This window comes from Lepidochelys olivacea (assembly GCF_965140295.1).
Source record: "Lepidochelys olivacea isolate rLepOli2 genome assembly, chromosome: 3".
Lineage (NCBI taxonomy): Eukaryota > Metazoa > Chordata > Testudines > Cheloniidae > Lepidochelys > Lepidochelys olivacea.
In genome coordinates this window covers 128,395,883-128,413,936 of record NC_140413.1, presented here as the reverse complement: position 1 = coordinate 128,413,936, position 18,054 = coordinate 128,395,883, and the positions used below count along the sequence as shown (strand labels likewise).

The 18,054-nt window shown below is 43.7% G+C and overlaps 1 protein-coding gene across 2 annotated transcripts in view; it reads left to right on the top strand.

The window, feature by feature from the left end:
- The first annotated feature begins 7,978 nt into the window (after positions 1-7,978).
- Positions 7,979-18,054, top strand: part of FRMD1 (FERM domain containing 1) — a 72,631-nt gene continuing 62,555 nt past the window's right edge. The window contains exon 1 of one of the 2 annotated variants that reach the window (XM_084622994.1): positions 7,979-7,998. The gene's annotated coding sequence lies outside the window, so the exon portion shown is untranslated. Of the gene's footprint in view, positions 7,999-8,468; positions 8,850-18,054 lie in introns of those variants that run through there. The other variant, XM_084622993.1, reaches the window with a different exon arrangement.

Sequence of the window (18,054 nt, the reverse complement as noted above, 5' to 3'; positions counted from 1 at the left end):
AAGCTGTTCTCAGGAGACTTCAACCCAAAATGAAAATTTTATCTAGTGCAGAACTCAAGTATATTACCCACACACATACAAATTCAAAGAGGTTTAGATTTAAAGTTCTAATAAATGTAGATGGGCCAAATAAACTCAGTCTATCCAGTAATATTTAATTTACAGATTCGGGGCCCAATACAATTAAAAGCTGATGGACGAGGAGAATACATTATTTCTAGGAGTTGGTCTGCAATCCACTAAAAACAAAAATCACTCGTAATACACCATTTCAGATGTGCTCACGGACTGATTTCTCTAGGTGCATGTATAATCAGAATAAGAATGTAATTATAAAGTAAGAGATTATAACATGGCATGATCAAAACAGAAGTATTTGCTTTTTATGTAATGTAAGCCAACAGTGTTTGGAATAGCTCCAACACATTAAAGAACTGTGAGATTTTATATACATTACATATATGTAATGGGCAACCTTTATCATAAGCTATTGTTAGCTCACATCATACTCAGATTTTGTTAGTTTTGTTTATTAGGTATATGGTACTGTAGGAGAATATGAGACTTCACAGGTGAACAAAACACATTCTCTATCCCAAGAAGCTTAAAATCTACAAGACTAATTCTGTAAACCCTAAATCATCTGAATAGTTATTATTTATTATTTGTATTATTAAAGCATCTAGGAGCCCCTGTCATGGACCAGGACCCTATTGTACAACCATGAGAAGGCCCGCTGAAGCCAGGGGCTATTTTACATGAATAAGGGTTTGCAGGATCAAGACCTAACTTACACTGAGACCACTGCAAAACAATAAGACTTTGTCTAAGTCTATGGTAGGATTTGTGCAAAGAGCAGATCATTTGTGCAAAGAGCAGATCATGTAATATATTTCACATATAATACATACAATACGTATATATACACAAATACATATAAATAATGTACAATCATTACTGCTGTCATAGTTAACTTATGGTTGAAAGACCTCAATAATGATCTTTTTAGCATCAGATCACTCTGTGTTGCTCAGTCTAAATGATTTGCATACAGAATGCCTAATAACGCTGTACATAATCTTTCACGTTAGAAAGTCAGGTTTTTTAGAAAAAGTCCAGAAGTCTCAGCTCACTATACCAGCAGCCAATTCAACACTTTATTTAAGATTCATTCCATGCCCTCTTCTCTGTTAGTCTGTTAATATCCCAGAGATCAGCCCTTTCTTGAATGAATGGCTGACCTATTCTTCTTTGATTTGCCATTGATTCCCTTTCCTTACCTCCCAATGCTCTGCCTGTTGACTAAATGCTAGAAGTAAGAATGCCTCAGATTTCTGACTTCTGAGTCATCCTCTAATGACTTGAACAGCTTGAAGCCAGCTTCAGCTCTTGGAGATCCTTAGTGAAAACTCCCTTTGTTTCTAGACACAACAAATGGACCTTTTCTTCCCTACAATAGGCACTATTAATAAAATACATAATAAATAAATAATAGTAATAACAAATATTTCACATTCATACAGTGGGTGCCAGCCACTATGTTTTTCAAATTACCTCCACTGTAGGATGGGGCAAACCTCAACTCTCCCTTCAATGTTGTGGAATCTTTTTATATATAAACAGTACAAAAAATAGGACCTTGAGGCTCGTATGCACATGCAAACCTTTACTCTCACACAAAGTCCCACTGACTTCAGTGAAATTTTGCATGAGAGTTAAAGTTACAAGAGTAATGATCTATTTGCTGGATCGGGCCACAGGCTTTTAACAACTCCTCCAGAAATTCCCCCTTCCAGCCCCAGGAGAAACAGTTTAATTGAGCTTAATCTACTTTAATAACATGAAGGGCTGAGTCAACCCTTTCAAGATTTGAAGCTGTGGTTCCTCAAAGCTTAGGTATCTGAAGTATTTCAGTGTCTCCTTCAATAAAAACTAAGCTGAGTTGATCTCAGTTTTTACCCAGTTTGATATTTCTCAAGGTATTGTTGTTGTCTTTTCCAGGATTGACAAACACAATTTCTGTATAATAGAAGACATAAGTGCTGTAACCCAGAAACATTGCCATTATATTTCTAATGACAAAAAGATATTGGTCACAATGCACATGAGTCACTCTTTATATGCCACCACAATGCTTGTTTTCCATTTTGCAAAAGTGCACAGTAACACCGGATGCTGGTCTGTAATCTTGTAAACGGAGGTAATATGTATTTCCAAACAATCAAAAATGTAATAGTGCTAGAACTATCCTGAGCCGTTTGCTTATATTTCAAATGTCTAAACTAGCTGCCATGTAACAAGAACAAAGGGTGCTCTTGTGATTAAGGCACTGAACTGGGACTCAAGAGATCCATGACTCTTTCCACAGATTTCATGTGTGAACTTGGGTGAATCTCTTAATCTGCCTACACCTCAGTTTTCCATCTATAAAATGGAGATAATATTTCCTTTCTCCCTCATTTTGTCTGGCTTGTCAATTTAGATTGTAAGCTCTTCAGGGCAGGTACTGTCTCTCATTATGTTTGTATAGTGTCTAGCACAATGGGGGCCTCAAACTCAGTTGGGTCCTCTAGGTGTTATTTTAATAATCATTATTAATTATTATTAATTATAAAGCAATTCTAGAGTTGAGAACACCCTGCCAGCAGCCCCCTCTTTTATGCCAAGGAGTCTCCAGCTGCAGGATTATGTAAGAAATAAGGTGGTCTCTCAGGTAGCCAGAGCTCAAATCATTTATGAAATTATAAATCAAAAACAATGCCATACATTTTGCTTGAAAACTAACAGTAATCAATTAAGATGTTGGAGCACAAATAGACTGCTGCATTCTGCCCTAGCCAAAATTTCCCAAAATGGCCTGGTTGTATAGTGAATTGCAATATGTTAATATTCAAGGTTACAAAGATACAGAAAATGGTCAAGAAGTCCACATCCAAAACAAATGGTTTCACCTTTCTTGCTAAGTACAGATAATGAAAAATGGCTTTAGCAACAACTGCTACATGAGCATCTAGGACAGGGGTGGGCCACATTGGGGTGGGGAAATTGCTTGCAGGGCCATGAATGTAGGGCTTGGCCAGGGGGTTAGGGTGCAGGAGGGAGTGTGGGAGGAGGTGTGGTGTGCAGGAACGGGCTCAGGGGAAGGGGTTGGGGCAGAGGAGGGGTGTATGAGGGGGTTCAGGGAAGGGGGCTGGGATGCAGGAGGGGGTGCACAATGCAGCAGGGGGCTCAGGGCAGTGGTGCAGGGAGGGGTGCGGAGTGTGGGGGGGGCTCAGGGCAGGGGGTTGGGTTGCGAGGTGCGGCAGGGTGTAGGGGTGCAGGCAGGGGGCTCAGGGCAGGGAGGTGGGGTGTGGGGTGCAGGAGGGGTTCGGGGTGTGGGCTCTGGCCCGGCGCCACTAACCTGGAGTGGCTCTGGGGTGGTAGTGGCTCGCAGTGGGGCCATGGCAGGCTCCCTGCCAGCCCCGCACTGCTCTGGGAAATGGCCGGCACCACGTCTCTGCGGCCCTTGGGGGAGGGGGCTCAGAGGGCTCCGTGCACCTGTGAGTACCTCCCCCGAAGCTCTCATTGGCCGCAGTTCCCCGTTCCCAGCCAATGGGAGCTTCGGGGGAGGTACCCACAGGCAAGGGCAGTGCGCGGAGCCCTCTGCCCCCTCCCAGCCCCCAGGGTCCGCAGGGACGTGGTCCTGGGCGGTTTTGGGAGCAGCGCAGGGCCCGCGGTGCCACGGGGGTGGCAATCCCGCAGGCCAGATCCAAAGCCCTGAGTAACCGGATCCGGCCCACAGGCCGTAGTTTGCCCACCCCTGATCTAGGACCCTATGGCTCCTCCAAAACCCCTAGGTTACAAATCTGAGTCTTAAGAGGCAGGCATATCTGTAAAGAGGCTTGTAAAGTCACTGCCAATTCTTCCAGTTCTTTCCACTGACTTATGAATATTATTTGTTTTCTCCTGGCTGATGTTCGTTCAGCTGGATTTCAGCCAGAACCCAGTCTCATTCAGGCACCAGGTAAGGCACTCTACTGTACCAGCTGGATTGGATAAGATGGGGACATAAAGCTGGGTATCATCTACGTACTGAGGATACCACGGCTCATACTTCTTCAGTGACTCTCCTAACAGCCTCATAGATGTGTTGAACAGAAGGGGTTCTGTGTTGAACAGATGGAATTGCTGCATAAGAAAGCTCTCAGGATACCTGAACCACCGTCCATCACACCCCTTTGGGATATTTTAGACAAAAAGGTCTGAACCAGCACATCAAGGCAGCTCCACAAACCTCTTTTATCCAAGTCATATGATTAACAAGTTCAATGAAAACTGACAAACCTAAAAGAATCAGCATGGGGCTGGGGCATCTAACTTCCATCCACCACCAGGAGCAGATTTTCAGTTAATGCAAGCAGTGAAGTTTCCAATCATACCTGGGCACGAAACAAGATTGGCTAGAGTGAAGGAAATCTGAGGATTGCAGAATTGTCTCACCACAACCTACTTGGCCTTTTTCCCCAAAAAGGGGACATCCCAGACCAGTTGATACTTAGGGAGACCAAGCATGTCAAAAAATATCTTTTTTGAGCAGAAGTCTGTGTTTCCATCAAGGAAAGCGTCAGCCTGCCTTCCTGAATAGAGAGGCTGACCTTCTCCACCAAGATCTAATGCTTAGCACTTATAAAACACTGTATATATATTAAGTATGGTAATTATGTCTCACAATACCCTTCAGAGGTACTGTCATCCCCAGTTTCTCAGAGGAATAAAGTGAGGCAGAATAAAGATTAAGGAATTTGCCCAAAGAGAGTCTGTATCAGAACCAGAGGTTAGAATTCTGGAGGCTCTGCCTACTCCATTCTGTGCTCAACCCACTAGACTACACTCCTTTTTCAAGGTGTATGGGTATCTGATATGATTAACCAGTGATTTACTCATGAAATTCCAAGGCCGAGAGAGAGGAAGTCACACGAAATATCAAAATTTGAAATAATGTAAATAGTATATTGTAATTATTTACCAAATTAAAATGCAAACCACAGCAAAATATACAAAAAAGAGGGAAGGGGAACTATAAAATGGCTCAAAAAATAGCATCCTTCTTTTTCAACAGTGTTTTGTGGATAAACTGCTTCCTAAGTTGTAAGATCTTCATGGCAGCAACCATATCTTCTAGTGTCAATAAAGGGCCACACATATTTGGCACTGTATAAATAATATCTACTTATTTTACAGACTAAAATATTTTTTATTCCTATCAGTATTGCAGGACCAACCTTGCTACAGGAGTGTGACCTAGATTCCATTCTGTGTTACGTATCATCTACATAAACTTTCGTACTAGCAATAAAGAAAGAACACACAGAATGACTCTCAGAGGTCAGGCTTAGTTTGTTGGGCTGATAGTTTAAAAAAGAAATCTATTACTTGTAAACTGAAAATCTGGAGTGATTACTTTGGTCCGCAGTAGAAAAAAGGACCCCTTGTTGATCCTGGGTATAGCTGACCTGCTGCAGTACATGGTTTAGCTGCAAAAGTACAGAAAGGCCTTGTCCACATTGGGATTTGCCTTGATTGCAGCCAGCAGTGTAGCTGTGATAGTGCATACCTCAAGTATAAACAAGAAAAGATGTAATTTTGGCTGGAATTGGGGAAAATCCCCAGCGCAGACCATAGGTGCTGGAACTAGGGATGATGGCGGTGCTGCCGCACCCCCTGATTTGAAGTGGATTCTATTATATCCAGGGTTTACAGTTTGGTTCAATGGCTCTCAGCACCTTCACTATACAAATTGTTCCAGCACCCCTGGCGCAGACAAGACCAAAGACAAGCTGTATTCAACACCATTTTGGAACCCATGGTTAAAACCTGGACACACGCACACCTCCTCCTTCATGGTTCGTGCCCCCTCTGTTTATTTATTTATTTTATTACATCCTTCCTATGCCAGTGGTGGCACACAGGATGGAAACTGGTCTCTTCCATTCTTCTCTGTCATTTGCTACTGCTTCCATCTGCTCTACGGTGTTGAGATCCATTGTTCTATCCTCCCTGCTACGAAATCTTCTTAAGGTTTCTATTGGGCACCCTCATTTCCTCACACCAGTTGATTGCCACTAGACAGCTTCATGCAGGAGTCTGTGTGCTGGCATCCAGAATACATGCCCCAAACATGTCTAGTGCTTCCTTCTGATTCTGGTGGAAATGAGCTGTTGGTTGGTGATTTCTCAGATCTCTTCACTGGTGACTAAGTCTTTCCAACCAATGCTCAGAATGTTTCATAGGCATTTATTTCTGAAGCTGTGTAGTTTTCTAACTTTTTGGTAGATTTCCTTAGCTCACAGCTGTATATTAGCACCAAGATTACATTTGAAGTGAAAATTCTCAGTTTTGTTCTGGTGCTGTATATCTTTGATTTCTGTATGTTGTTTAGTAAATGCTGTGGATGCCTTTCCTGTTCTTGATGTCACATTCTTCTTGAGGTGTCCATTGGTCAGTATGGTGCTGCCCAGGTAGATGAACTCTTCTATTTTCTTGATATTTTTGCCTTTAAAGTTATGTTACTGCTTTATGTCTGGGTTTCATGGATGTATGTTTTAGAATAACTAATTCTGAGTCCTGCTTGGCCTGCTGTTTTCACTAGGTTGTCTGTCTGCTATTTTTTGGGGTGTTAGTAACACAATATCATCAGCAAAGTCTAGGTCTTCTAGGCATTTGCCACCTACCCTTGCTACACCACTATTTTTGTTGCTAATACACTTTTTTATTATCCAGTCTATGGCAATGCCAAACAACAATAGAAATAAAATGCAGCCTTGTTTCATGCCGGTGTTCACATAGAAGCACTCTGGTTGTTTCCCTTACAGAGTGCTTCATTCACATCTTTGTCATGGCTTTAATGATGTTAACAACTTTACCTGAGATTCTGTAGGACTGAAGAATATGCCACTATGTATGTCTGTGCAGGCTGTCAAATCCATTCAGAAAATCAATGTATTTGAAGATGAGAGGAGCTTGCCATCATGGGCACACGTGAACTGCTGGCTGGGGGAGACTAGCCCTCAGCCTCACCCCTTCCACCCCCCTACTAGAGCCCAGAGGCCCCCCCCCAGCTGCGGCCACTGGCCCAGTCCGGCCCCAGGATAACCCCCAAGCCCCAAAGGAGCGCCGGTAGGGCGGGCAGCATGCTGCCGCAACCCCCCCATGTACAACCCCAGCCTCCCTAGCTCCGGAGTGCAGGTGGCCCCAGCCCCGGAGCGCTAGGATGGTGAGGCCCCAGCCCCAGCCAGAGCACTGGTGGCTGGAGGCCTGGAGCTGCAGGCAGGGAGCAGTGGTAAGCAGGAGGCGGGGCCACGCCTGGCTGTTTGGGGAGGCACAGCCTCCCCCAGCCTATGCAACATGCTGCCCATGCTTGCTATTCCATACATTATGACGGTCCTTAGTGTGAATACCTGATCTACACAGGATTTCTCAGGTTTGAATCCATCCTGCTCTTCTGAGCTTTGCATCCTCTCCACCCACTGCTAAAATGCTGGAGATTTTTGAGACAAGCTTGAGAAATTCTCCAAAACCTAGAAGTTAGACAAATATTCCCCATCCCTCCACAACTGTCTCTTATCTTTGGCTCACACAGACTCACGCCTCTATTCTCACTGGGCCTTCTCTACACCACCCTGATCTGTACCCCCATTCCAGTTTGCACTCAGGGCTGAAAGTCAACCCCTGTCCCATAGACAGTCCATCTGGCTGTTTGTCCCACATAGGGTGATCAGATAGCAAGTGTGAAAAATCAGGACACTTTTTTTTTCCGAGGTGGGGGAGGAGGAAGGGGAGTGGTATAGTTGCATATGTAAGACAAATCCTCTAATATCAGAGGGTCCCAATAACATCAGGATGCCTTGTCACCCTAATGCCACACACGCTGAAGGAAGAGGGAGCTGCTGAGGCTGGGAAGAGGAGCCAGGTTTAATGGGCAGCGAGGAGGTGCTAATCGTGTGTGTGTGTGGAAGAGGGGTGAGTGGTTTAACTCGGGGCAGGGAGGCGGTTACTCTGCTAAGGGCTTGGCAGGAGGACAGAGGCTCGGTGCTGCTGGGGCAGAGACGGCGAAGACGGGCTGCTGCGGGCGATGCGGGGGTGCTGGGCACGGCACAGGTGGGCCCGGGGGGGTTACAGCGTGGCCACACTTCGCACGTGCAGCGCCCCCGGGCGCCCCGCCTCAGCGAGCGCAGCGGGACAGAATCCCCGCAGCTGCCCGGACCCACTCTCAGCGCCGCTAACCCCCCCCCAGCTCGCCTGCACCGCCCGGCGTTCCACGACGAGCCGCACCGGACAGACACCCCCGGCCGCCAACCGGGAGCGGGCACCGCCCACTCCCCACCCGCGCTGGCCATTCCTAGGGCAGCGGCCGGGGTGGGCGCGGCTGCAGCGTTCTCCCCGGGGCGGTGCGCGCTGCGGGCGCCGCCTCTCCACGTGCGCTGCCTTGAGAAGGCAACAAAGCGGCTCCCGCGGCGTGTTTACAGCCGCCAGCCGGGTCCGAGGGGGTAGCGCCTGGGGCTGCCTGGCCCCTCACTGTGCAGCCTGGGCAAGTAGCAGCAGCCGCCGCCGCCCGTGCCCCCGTCCTGGCTCCGCTGGGGCGTGTCTGTGGGAAGCCAGTGAATGTATCCGCGTTTCAGTCCCTCTCCCTGCTCTCGGGGGTGGTGAAGGGTACCTGGCCGCAGGGTGTGAGCGGGGAGTTGCGCTGAGGCAGAGCCTTGGGTGCTGCGTCCGAGAGAAGGAGCTCAGGTTCCTCCTGCGCTTGGCAAAATCCAACCCCTCTCGCCCTCCTAAAAAGAGGGAGGGGTATCGGTTGGCTGTTGGCTCCTGCGGTAAGTACTGAGGTGTACTGAGATCTATCGCAGAGCTACTGTTCTATCTAAAATGAAATATCAGGGTAGCCCTGTTAGTCTGTATCCACAAAAACGACAGGGAGTCCCGTGGCACCTTAAAGACTAACAGATTTATTTAGGCATAAGCTTTTATGGGTAAAACACTCACTCATGCCCCCAAAAATCTGTTAGTCTTTAAGGTACCAGCGGACTCCCTGTTGGCTTTTATCTAAAGCGAAGTTTCCAAAGCCGCTGTTTTTTGTTTTTTTTTTGCAACAGGTTTGTATAGACTTAAGCTCCGTTATGCTATTATTAGGGATGAAATTTACTAAACCCGGTTGTGGCACATCTATCCACTCTATTGTCTTTTGCTTTACCTACTTAAACGTTTAAGGTATTGCTAGTTTCCAGAGTCTTTAACAACAGAATTCTCCTATTGCAACAGGTGCTTAAATACAGAAATGAGGATCACTGATCAAAGCAACTCCATTTCTCCTGGTCTGCTTTTGGTTCTAAATTCAGGCTACTATGTTATTAACATAATGGGGGTTGACGTTTCCAAAGCTCGTTGGAACAGGTCCCCCTTCTTCCCCACCCCCTCCAGAACATGAATCTTTAATCACTTGAATATACTTAGATGTAGACTACTTTGTTATGGGAGTGGGGTAGTTCATTACTGTTATCGTTGTTTGTGTAAGTGCAATATTGCATCTTGTCTTAAATGTCAGGATTAAGATATTTAGTGATGTTTTCCATTATCTTCATTTAGGGTTTTTAAATCATTCTTTTGGGAATTTCACTTTGGTGAGTTGTCTTTTATAGGTTTGCTTTAAGGAGTAAAATCTTGGTTCAGCACTTTTCAATGTTGAGACTAGAATCTTTCATCTGTCTTTGTTCAGTACCCTAAATAGTCAGGTGCCTGACTCCTGTCTGCACTACAGCTTCTACCATTTTTACCATTGATGAAGCTGGACCACAGGCGAATCCAACTATGAAGTTTCCTAGTGAAGGCAAGGTCTAAGAGAATTAGATGTTGATACTTCTGTAGTGGTGGGAACATTTCTATGCCAATTCCTCCAACAGTTTTGCTAACTGGTCTGTTTCTAGAAAAAGAGAATCACCTCTGATTAAAACAAAGCCCAGCTGAAGTAAGGGTTTGAATCAATTATTGACTCCTGGTAAACTTAGGGTTTGTTACTGTTACACCTGTCTCCTACTAAAAACCAAGAAAATTTACACACACACCCCTTTCCTTTTCCTCTGTTCGGGAGCCTGTGATTTAGTACCGTATAATATAAGACAGGAGTCCAGACTACTTCAGTGTTCTTAGCTGATGCACTCCATTGCTTTTCTCCCTGAAAATGCTTCAGAGAGAGAGTGTGGTAAACAAAAAGAGCTTGGGAATTTTAGAAGGGGCAGTTAGTAGCTAATGTGAAAGTTGTTTTCACATAATTTTCTTAAAGAAATCTTAGGCAGTAAAGGAATATTGGGGGTTGGAAGTTGATCAGGTGGGAGTTTGTAACAAAGCAGAATTTCAAAGTAAATGATACTGCAAAATTTTTGTTGTGTCTCTGGCTACAAGTCAGATGTAAGGCAAACAGATGCAAATCTAAGATACGTTTGTGTATATAAATGTATTAAGTATTTCTTCTGAGGAGCTATAATTTTGCACAAATACAGATTAATAATGACACATTGTCATTGCTAAGATACCTTGGAGTACTACTTGCCTCTCTGATTTAAGGTTATATTTTCTGTGGAAATGATGTGGATTGCAAACCAGCAATGCTGACAGTGTTCAGTCCTGTCATGAGAAGGAGTTTTCACTTTGTGTGGTGTTGAAATTTTATTCTTAGTCTCTTGAAAAATCTTCAGTGCTGCCTACTGTGCTGGTATTTTCCCATCACTTATACACATTTTTTTCATCAAGTTCTTAACATCGGTATAATTCATAGATTCTCATTGTAGTTCCTCCGTAGCAGATCTCTCTGCATTTTGGTTATTAATCCTCTAGTTAAAATTATTAGTCTCTAGACTTTCAGAACATCTAATTGTTCTGGTACATGACTGAAATTAAAATGATTTTATTGCCACAAAAATGGCAAGACTTGGAAATAAATCTGTTGGAAGTAGTACAAGATGAGATTCTTGCATATTGATGCTAGTCTGCATGTTTTCACTATGTAAGCCTCTTTATGAGCATGAGGTATATTTTTGTGTTAATCCACACACATTTTGCAATAATTAATTCTTATGAATGGTTTACATTCATAACTAAAATCATCTTGGATATGGACTTTATATGACCAATAAAAACCAACTGATATCTTTCAGTTGTAAGCAGAGTATAGTCAGCAAAACTGTAGATCAATTAAATTCCACTGCCAAAAAGACTTAATTAATGCAAAGTTAAGGTTGCTTCTGGGGTTGCCTTGCGCCCTTCCAGAGTGCGAAGGGCACTAAACTCTGAAAGCCAGGAAATACAAAGGTAAGGTAATGCTTCACAGGCAACCTCGACTCTGGTTCCTTTGAACAATGTCTGGGAGTCTCTATGAAAGATCCCGGGCCAGTACCTTTATCAAGTTTCAGAGTAACAGCCGTGTTAGTCTGTATTCGCAAAAAGAAAAGGAGGACTTGTGGCACCTTAGAGACTAACCAATTTATTAGAGCATAAGCTTTCGTGAGCTACAGCTCACTTCCTCAGATGCATATCGTGGAAACTGCAGCAGGCTTTATATATACACAGAGAATATGAAACAATACCTCCTCCCACCCCACTGTCCTGCTGGTAATAGCTTATCTAAAGTGATCATCAGGTGGGCCATTTCCAGCACAAATCCAGGTTTTCTCACCCTCCCCCCCCCACACAAATTTGTGGGGGGGGGGAGGGTGAGAAAACCTGGATTTGTGCTGGAAATGGCCCACCTGATGATCACTTTAGATAAGCTATTACCAGCAGGACAGTGGGGTGGGAGGAGGTATTGTTTCATATTCTCTGTGTATATATAAAGCCTGCTGCAGTTTCCACGATATGCATCTGAGGAAGTGAGCTGTAGCTCACGAAAGCTTATGCTCTAATAAATTGGTTAGTCTCTAAGGTGCCACAAGTACTCCTTTTCTTTTTACCTTTATCAAGGGATCGATGGGAAAAACTCTTTAGAGTGCATAAATTGTTAAAACTCATTCATCTTTGCCTTAAGGAATGCTTCAGGGCCATCCTCTTAGCTCAGTAAACTTTGTGGTGCAGGGTGGTGTGTGCCAACATCCCTAGTATTCCTAGGAGCAATGGGGGAGCTCAGAAGATAGGGAGGATGTATGGCAGTATGTGAATGCCAGTACAGATAAGGCATTCTAGTGGGCACAGAGACTGTGCAAGGGATTGTTAGAATAGTTCGCCCCATCATTATGTTGCTTGTTCCTTTTGACATTGCTAGTGGATGTTGTGACCTGTGCAGGTGAGAGTAAGTGCCAATCCCTGGCATGGCAATCTTTGGCACACGGCCCGCCAGGGTAATCCCTGGTGGGCCGGGCTGGTTTGTTTACCTGCTGCGTCCACAGGTTCGGCTGATCGTGGCTCCCACTGGCCGCGGTTTGCCGCTCTAAGCCCTCAGCCTGCGCCACTTCCCGCAGCCCCCATTGGCCTGGAGCGGTGAACCGCGGCCAGTGGGATCGGTCGAATCCTCAGATGTGGTAGGTAAACAAACCAGCAGGCTTGCCATGGGACTTACCCTGGTGGGCTGCGTTCCAAAGGTTGCTGATCCCTGTGCTAAGCTAACCAGCTGCAAGTACTCCCTGAATCAATACTGTAAGACCTAGTTTCCTGAGAAGTGTGTGTGTGGGGGGTCTAATTAAGAGTAATGAAGTGGAGTTGTGGTGAGCACGAAAATTCATCTATGTTAAGTGTCCTTTGTCATCCCCTCAGGGCAGAGTTAAGGTAGTACCATGGGAGTGTAGTGTAGCAGGCATTACCTTAACTCTGTATTTCAGAGGTTTAAGTGTAGCCGCTCTGCACATTCTGGAACGGTACAGGGCAGTGGAAGATAACCTAACTCTGTGCTAACAACGTTTTTGGCGGTCAGTATCTTTTTTGTTCTTAAAGAAAGCAGGGTTAGTGAGGTGTGCTGGAATGAGGGGCATTGAAAGGGAGATGATTGTGAGGGCCATTTGGAGGGTTTGTGGCATCTGCCAGCATTTTTGTACCTACCAACTGAGGACTGGAGAATTATGGTAGCCCCAGAGAACTGCTGCCTTTGCTGGGGGAAGTAGATCTATGTCCCTCTTTCCTCAGAAAGGAGGGAGGATGGAGAAGGGGAATGCCATGAGTCTGTGTAGTGAAGTGACTCTTCTGAGTGTTTTTTTTTTTTTTTTCTTTTTCCCCTTCTTTGTATACCCCCTAAGGTATCAGACTTCACAGAAAAAAGAAAAGGAGTACTTGTACCACAAGTACTCCTTCTCTTTTTACGGATACAGACTAAAACGGCTGCTACTCTGAGACTTCTCAGAGAGTCAGACTTCCCCCCACAGATAGCCAGACTTCCCCGCTATCTTTTTGGGAAGTGTTTGCATCAGCATTCGTAGCCACTTCTCCTGCCCCTCAGCCATGCTGTTCTCTTCCTTCTCTGAACTTTGGGCTCCCCTAATGAGAGGTAACTACCTCTCTGCAGGGGTCCTCAGGCCGTGTGCTACATCACCTGTGCGCTTTTCTCTCCTCCAGTGGCCTCTGGTGGTGCAAGAGTCTCTACAGAATACGTTTCAAAAGGGCGAGGGTGCTTTAGCATGTAAGACTTTTACCAAAACAAATTGTGTATTTCCAACATCGATTGCATAGAATTTTAAAGAGCCACTTAGCTCCTGGAAAACTTTATACTGTCCAACCAAAATGTTTTTCAATGTCCTGTTTTTATTAGTAGAAATCTGGAATGACAACATGACAGCTCATCCGCACCTTGTAGTATATTGCTTTAAGTTATAATTTTCTGACACCTCCATTGGTTACTATAGAAATGTTCATAATGTCACAATACCATTATGACTTCAGGTGAGAACTAACAAATGGATTCCTAAAGAGCAAATAACTTGCCAACATCTCAGCTTAAAAAATTCAGAAAGAAACAGAAAATACATATGTATGCATAAGCACATATAGAAAAGTTTTATAGAACTCAATTTGTGGTAGCCTTTCTGGTCTATTATTGCGGAATAGTGTCTGCATCCTTTTGATAGCCTAGTTTGGAGAATTTTGTGGCAAATGAGTCTTTTATAAAAGTGGTAAGCTGAGTTTAAAAACTCATTAATAAATCTTAAAAGTGAAAGGATCAGCCATTTTTGCATGTGTGTGTTCCTCTGATTAATTTGAGTCTGTTCAGATACGATAGGAAGCTTGGTGGTGAGGTAGGGATGCTGTCTGTTGTTTTAGATCTATATTCCTGGCATGCATACGTTATCCCCAACAAAAAGAGTTAGTAAACAGTCTTTTTAGAGGATTCTGAACATCTTAAGAAACAAAGATGTATTGGATACTGCTCTCCATTTACTGTTACTAATTTGATCCACTAGCACCTCAGGTATAAGGGACATGAACTGGTGGCAAACTTTATATCTGTTCAGTGCACAACAAAGTAGTATTCCCACTGTTAGACTGATTCAAAATAATGTAAATGACTTGCATGCCTGATCTACTCCAAGGTTACGATTCTTCTGTTCCTACAGAAATTCCTTTTTAACTACACTGCTCCTTGATTATCTTAGCACTGTTTAGCTGCAGTCCCTTAATTCTTTCTGTGGTGGTGGTCAGCCTGCTATTTTAACCGGGACAGATTGAGGGGCACAGCCTATCCAAATAATCCTCTTCTAAGTGTGAGTCGCTCTTTAGCATTTTATTTTGCCATTCTTTTTCCTTGGAAAACAACATTGTTTTTCATATTTGTTTAAAATTCTTGGCTTCCTCTTTCCTTTCCCTGCAAGGTTTAACTTCATCATAGCCAGGAATTGTTTTCTGTACCGTAGTTTGGGTTCCTTGTTGTTTTTGTTTTTTAAATTTCCCTATTCCTTTAAAATTTGATTCCTAGCAGTACCTTGTGTGGCCCATGAAGCTGTATTTAATCTTAAAAGCACTGCTGTTTGTGTTAATTTTGTTGGGGTTTTGGCAGACTGGAGTTTTCGCTCTTCTATTGTACTAAACAGCAAGCTGTGTTCCAGAAATAATGGACACAAGATATCTGAAAGTCAACACATTTTACACAGATGAGGTGATGTTACTCTCTGCACTCACTGAAACTGACTGACTACATTTTAAAGTAAGCACTGCAGAAATTGCTTTCTTTAAAAAGGTTTCAGAGTAGCAGCCGTGTTAGTCTGTATTCGCAAAAAGAAAAGGAGGACTTGTGGCACCTTAGAGACTAACCAATTTATTAGAGCAGAAGCTCTAATAAATTTTTTTCTTTAAAAAGCAAATCTGTATCCAATATGGTGTAGACTCTGAATATTTGGATTTTGTGATTAAATTAACTATTGGGTAACATTTGAATTGGAGGGAAAGAGTGTGGATTTTCCTTCTGGTGGAGTTCATTCCATTTTTTGAGATGGTATTAGCATAACTATTCTTGTCTGGGATGGGTTATGAGGAGCAGGGTTTTTATTTATATATTTTTGTTTTTAGAAGTGCATCAGATTACACCAATTAGCATGTAATTATAAGAAACCTTCCTTAGGGAGGAGATTCTTAGATCTCTTACAAAGGGTTTATTTATTAACCACCTAACTCTCCAATATTTTGTGCACCATTCAGTGCAATCAGACTGACGCTCTTTGGCCATGTCTGCATTTCTTTCTGAAATTCTCCTGCTGTTACTGTAACATTTTGGGAGCACTAGAGCAGGCTGGCTGCTGATGTTCATGCCTTCTTACCACTGTGTTGTCTAGACCTGCTTTGAGGTCTAGACAATATAGTAATAGAAATGCATATGGATAGTCTACATGGTTCTATCACTATGTCTTCTAATCCTGCTCCGAGCAGATCTAGAGGTCATGGTGGTAAAAACATGTCTGTCTACATTAGCACTCCCATTGGTGGTAGCGCAGGTGAAGCAAAAGCAGAGTTAGATTTGCAGAGAGATGCAGATGCTGCTTTTGGGACCACTTTAAGACTGTGTCTTCACTAGGGAAAAGTGTTTAGAAAAGCGTTAGAAATATTTTGATTTGGTTTTACAAATGTTTCAATTCAGGTTGACAGAACATGAATCAAAATATTTCATCTGGGTCCTCTCCCCCCCCCCCCCCCAACCCCCTGCCACTAATCATCAAAACATTTCAGCAAAATCAAAATTTTCCCATGTTAATTGAAAATTTTCAGAAACTGCATTTTCTATAAAAACAAATTAACAAAACTACATTGGCAAAATATTCCTGACCAGCTGTGGCGCAAGGGTATAATTATAAATGTTACATTACCCTTCGGAAAAACCTCAGTATAATCCCAGCAGGCTTGACAAATGTAACAAGTACTTGGAGAACTTGCCCTGGAGTGATACCAATAGTAGATCCCATTCTTTACTTCTCTGAACCACTTGGAAAAAGTCTCCTAGCCCTAAGATGCTGGGAAGGAGGAGAGCCACATTTTCAGTCTTTCTGCCTTGTCATGGTGCCTTGGATGGGAAGAATTCCATTCTCAGCTTGCTATCTCATTTCTAGTAGCAAGGGGCAGTGCCACTAACTCTTTTCCTTCTGTCTTATTATGAAGATCAAGGGGTGTGTGTGTATAAAATAACTTTTTTCTCTGCCCCACTTTGCACTGCCAAAACACTCGCTCATTTCTCTCTGGGACTGAAACACATGAGCAGAGGAAGGGAGCACCAAACCTAGGAGTGTTCTCTGCTCTGCTTCATATTCGTGTATCAGGCAGTGTGTGCCGCTCTCTACTCCAAGGGGAATTCTGTGACAAAAAAATGTAAAATTCTGCACACAATATTTTAAAATTCTGCATATTTTGTCAAAATAACACAATATAATCACACCAGTTTCAATTATTATGGTAATTTATTTCAAAATACTGGTCAGCAAGTATGCCTGTAAAAATTACCCCCCCCCCAAAAATTTAGGTAATTGTTTTTTTTGACCAATAGATTTCTTACTAGTCATATTAATACAGAACTTTAAGTAATTCATTTAAAGTACAGTACAGAAATGTATTTGCCACACTTCAGAAGCAGTGCAAAGGCTTGTGGGGATAGGGAAGGAGCCTGGGAGTGAACATGGAGGGTTGTTGGGTGTGAAGTACGGAACAGGCTTTGTTTGGGGGAATGAGGGAAGGGATTGTTTGGGAGTTGAGGAGCCTCCCCCATGCAGACCCTGGCTGATCCCAAGCCTCTCCCATACAGTCAGCACATCTACCCCCATCCCCTTGTGGCCTTGCAGCACCCCTTTCATACAGCCACTGACTCAGCGCTGTCACCCCACTAGTTCCCAGTCTGTACCCCTCCCCCCCAGCAGCCAGTGTGCCCCATGGCTCCATCGGCAGGTTGTTGTGAGGAATGGCTGCTGGCTGTTCTGGTGCCACAGCGGCCCCAGGTGGGTGAAGGGCATAATTGCAGCACTTCTCAGGCAGAATGTATTTTCTGCAGGGGGAAAAAAAATTGTCAGACATGAATTCTGCACGTGTGCAGTAGCTCAGAATTCCCCCAGGAGTAACTCTTCTGTGATCAGTACTGGATTGCTGGTTCTGCTTATGCATTGCCATAGATGTGCTTACTCTGATGAATGAGGGCCAGTGATGGAAGGGCAATGCACATGCATTTCTGGGTAGAGCTGAACTCTCTATTAGTGAATATCTTTCCAAGCCCTGCACCTTAAACCACGAAGAATAAGAAAAGTCCTACTAAAAATTACACTGGTGGTACGATTGACAATAGGAGCATGGTGTTTGGATGAACTTTGTTCTGTTGTATGTTTGTGTAGTGCAGTTGTGATACAGAAGAGCCCAGATTCTGTTCTCTACCGCATGACCTGCTCTATCCCATATTTCCACAGTCCCATACTGTGCTCTGTACACATCTAAGCTAATCAATAATTCTAATGGCTACTAAATCTTAGACTCATATTCATGTGCTTGATTTATGCAGCCTGTACACATCCTATAAATCACGCAAGTTTTGTTAATCGATATTTACCGCAGAAACTGGAGGGACGAGCCTTGTAGAAATAAACAAAT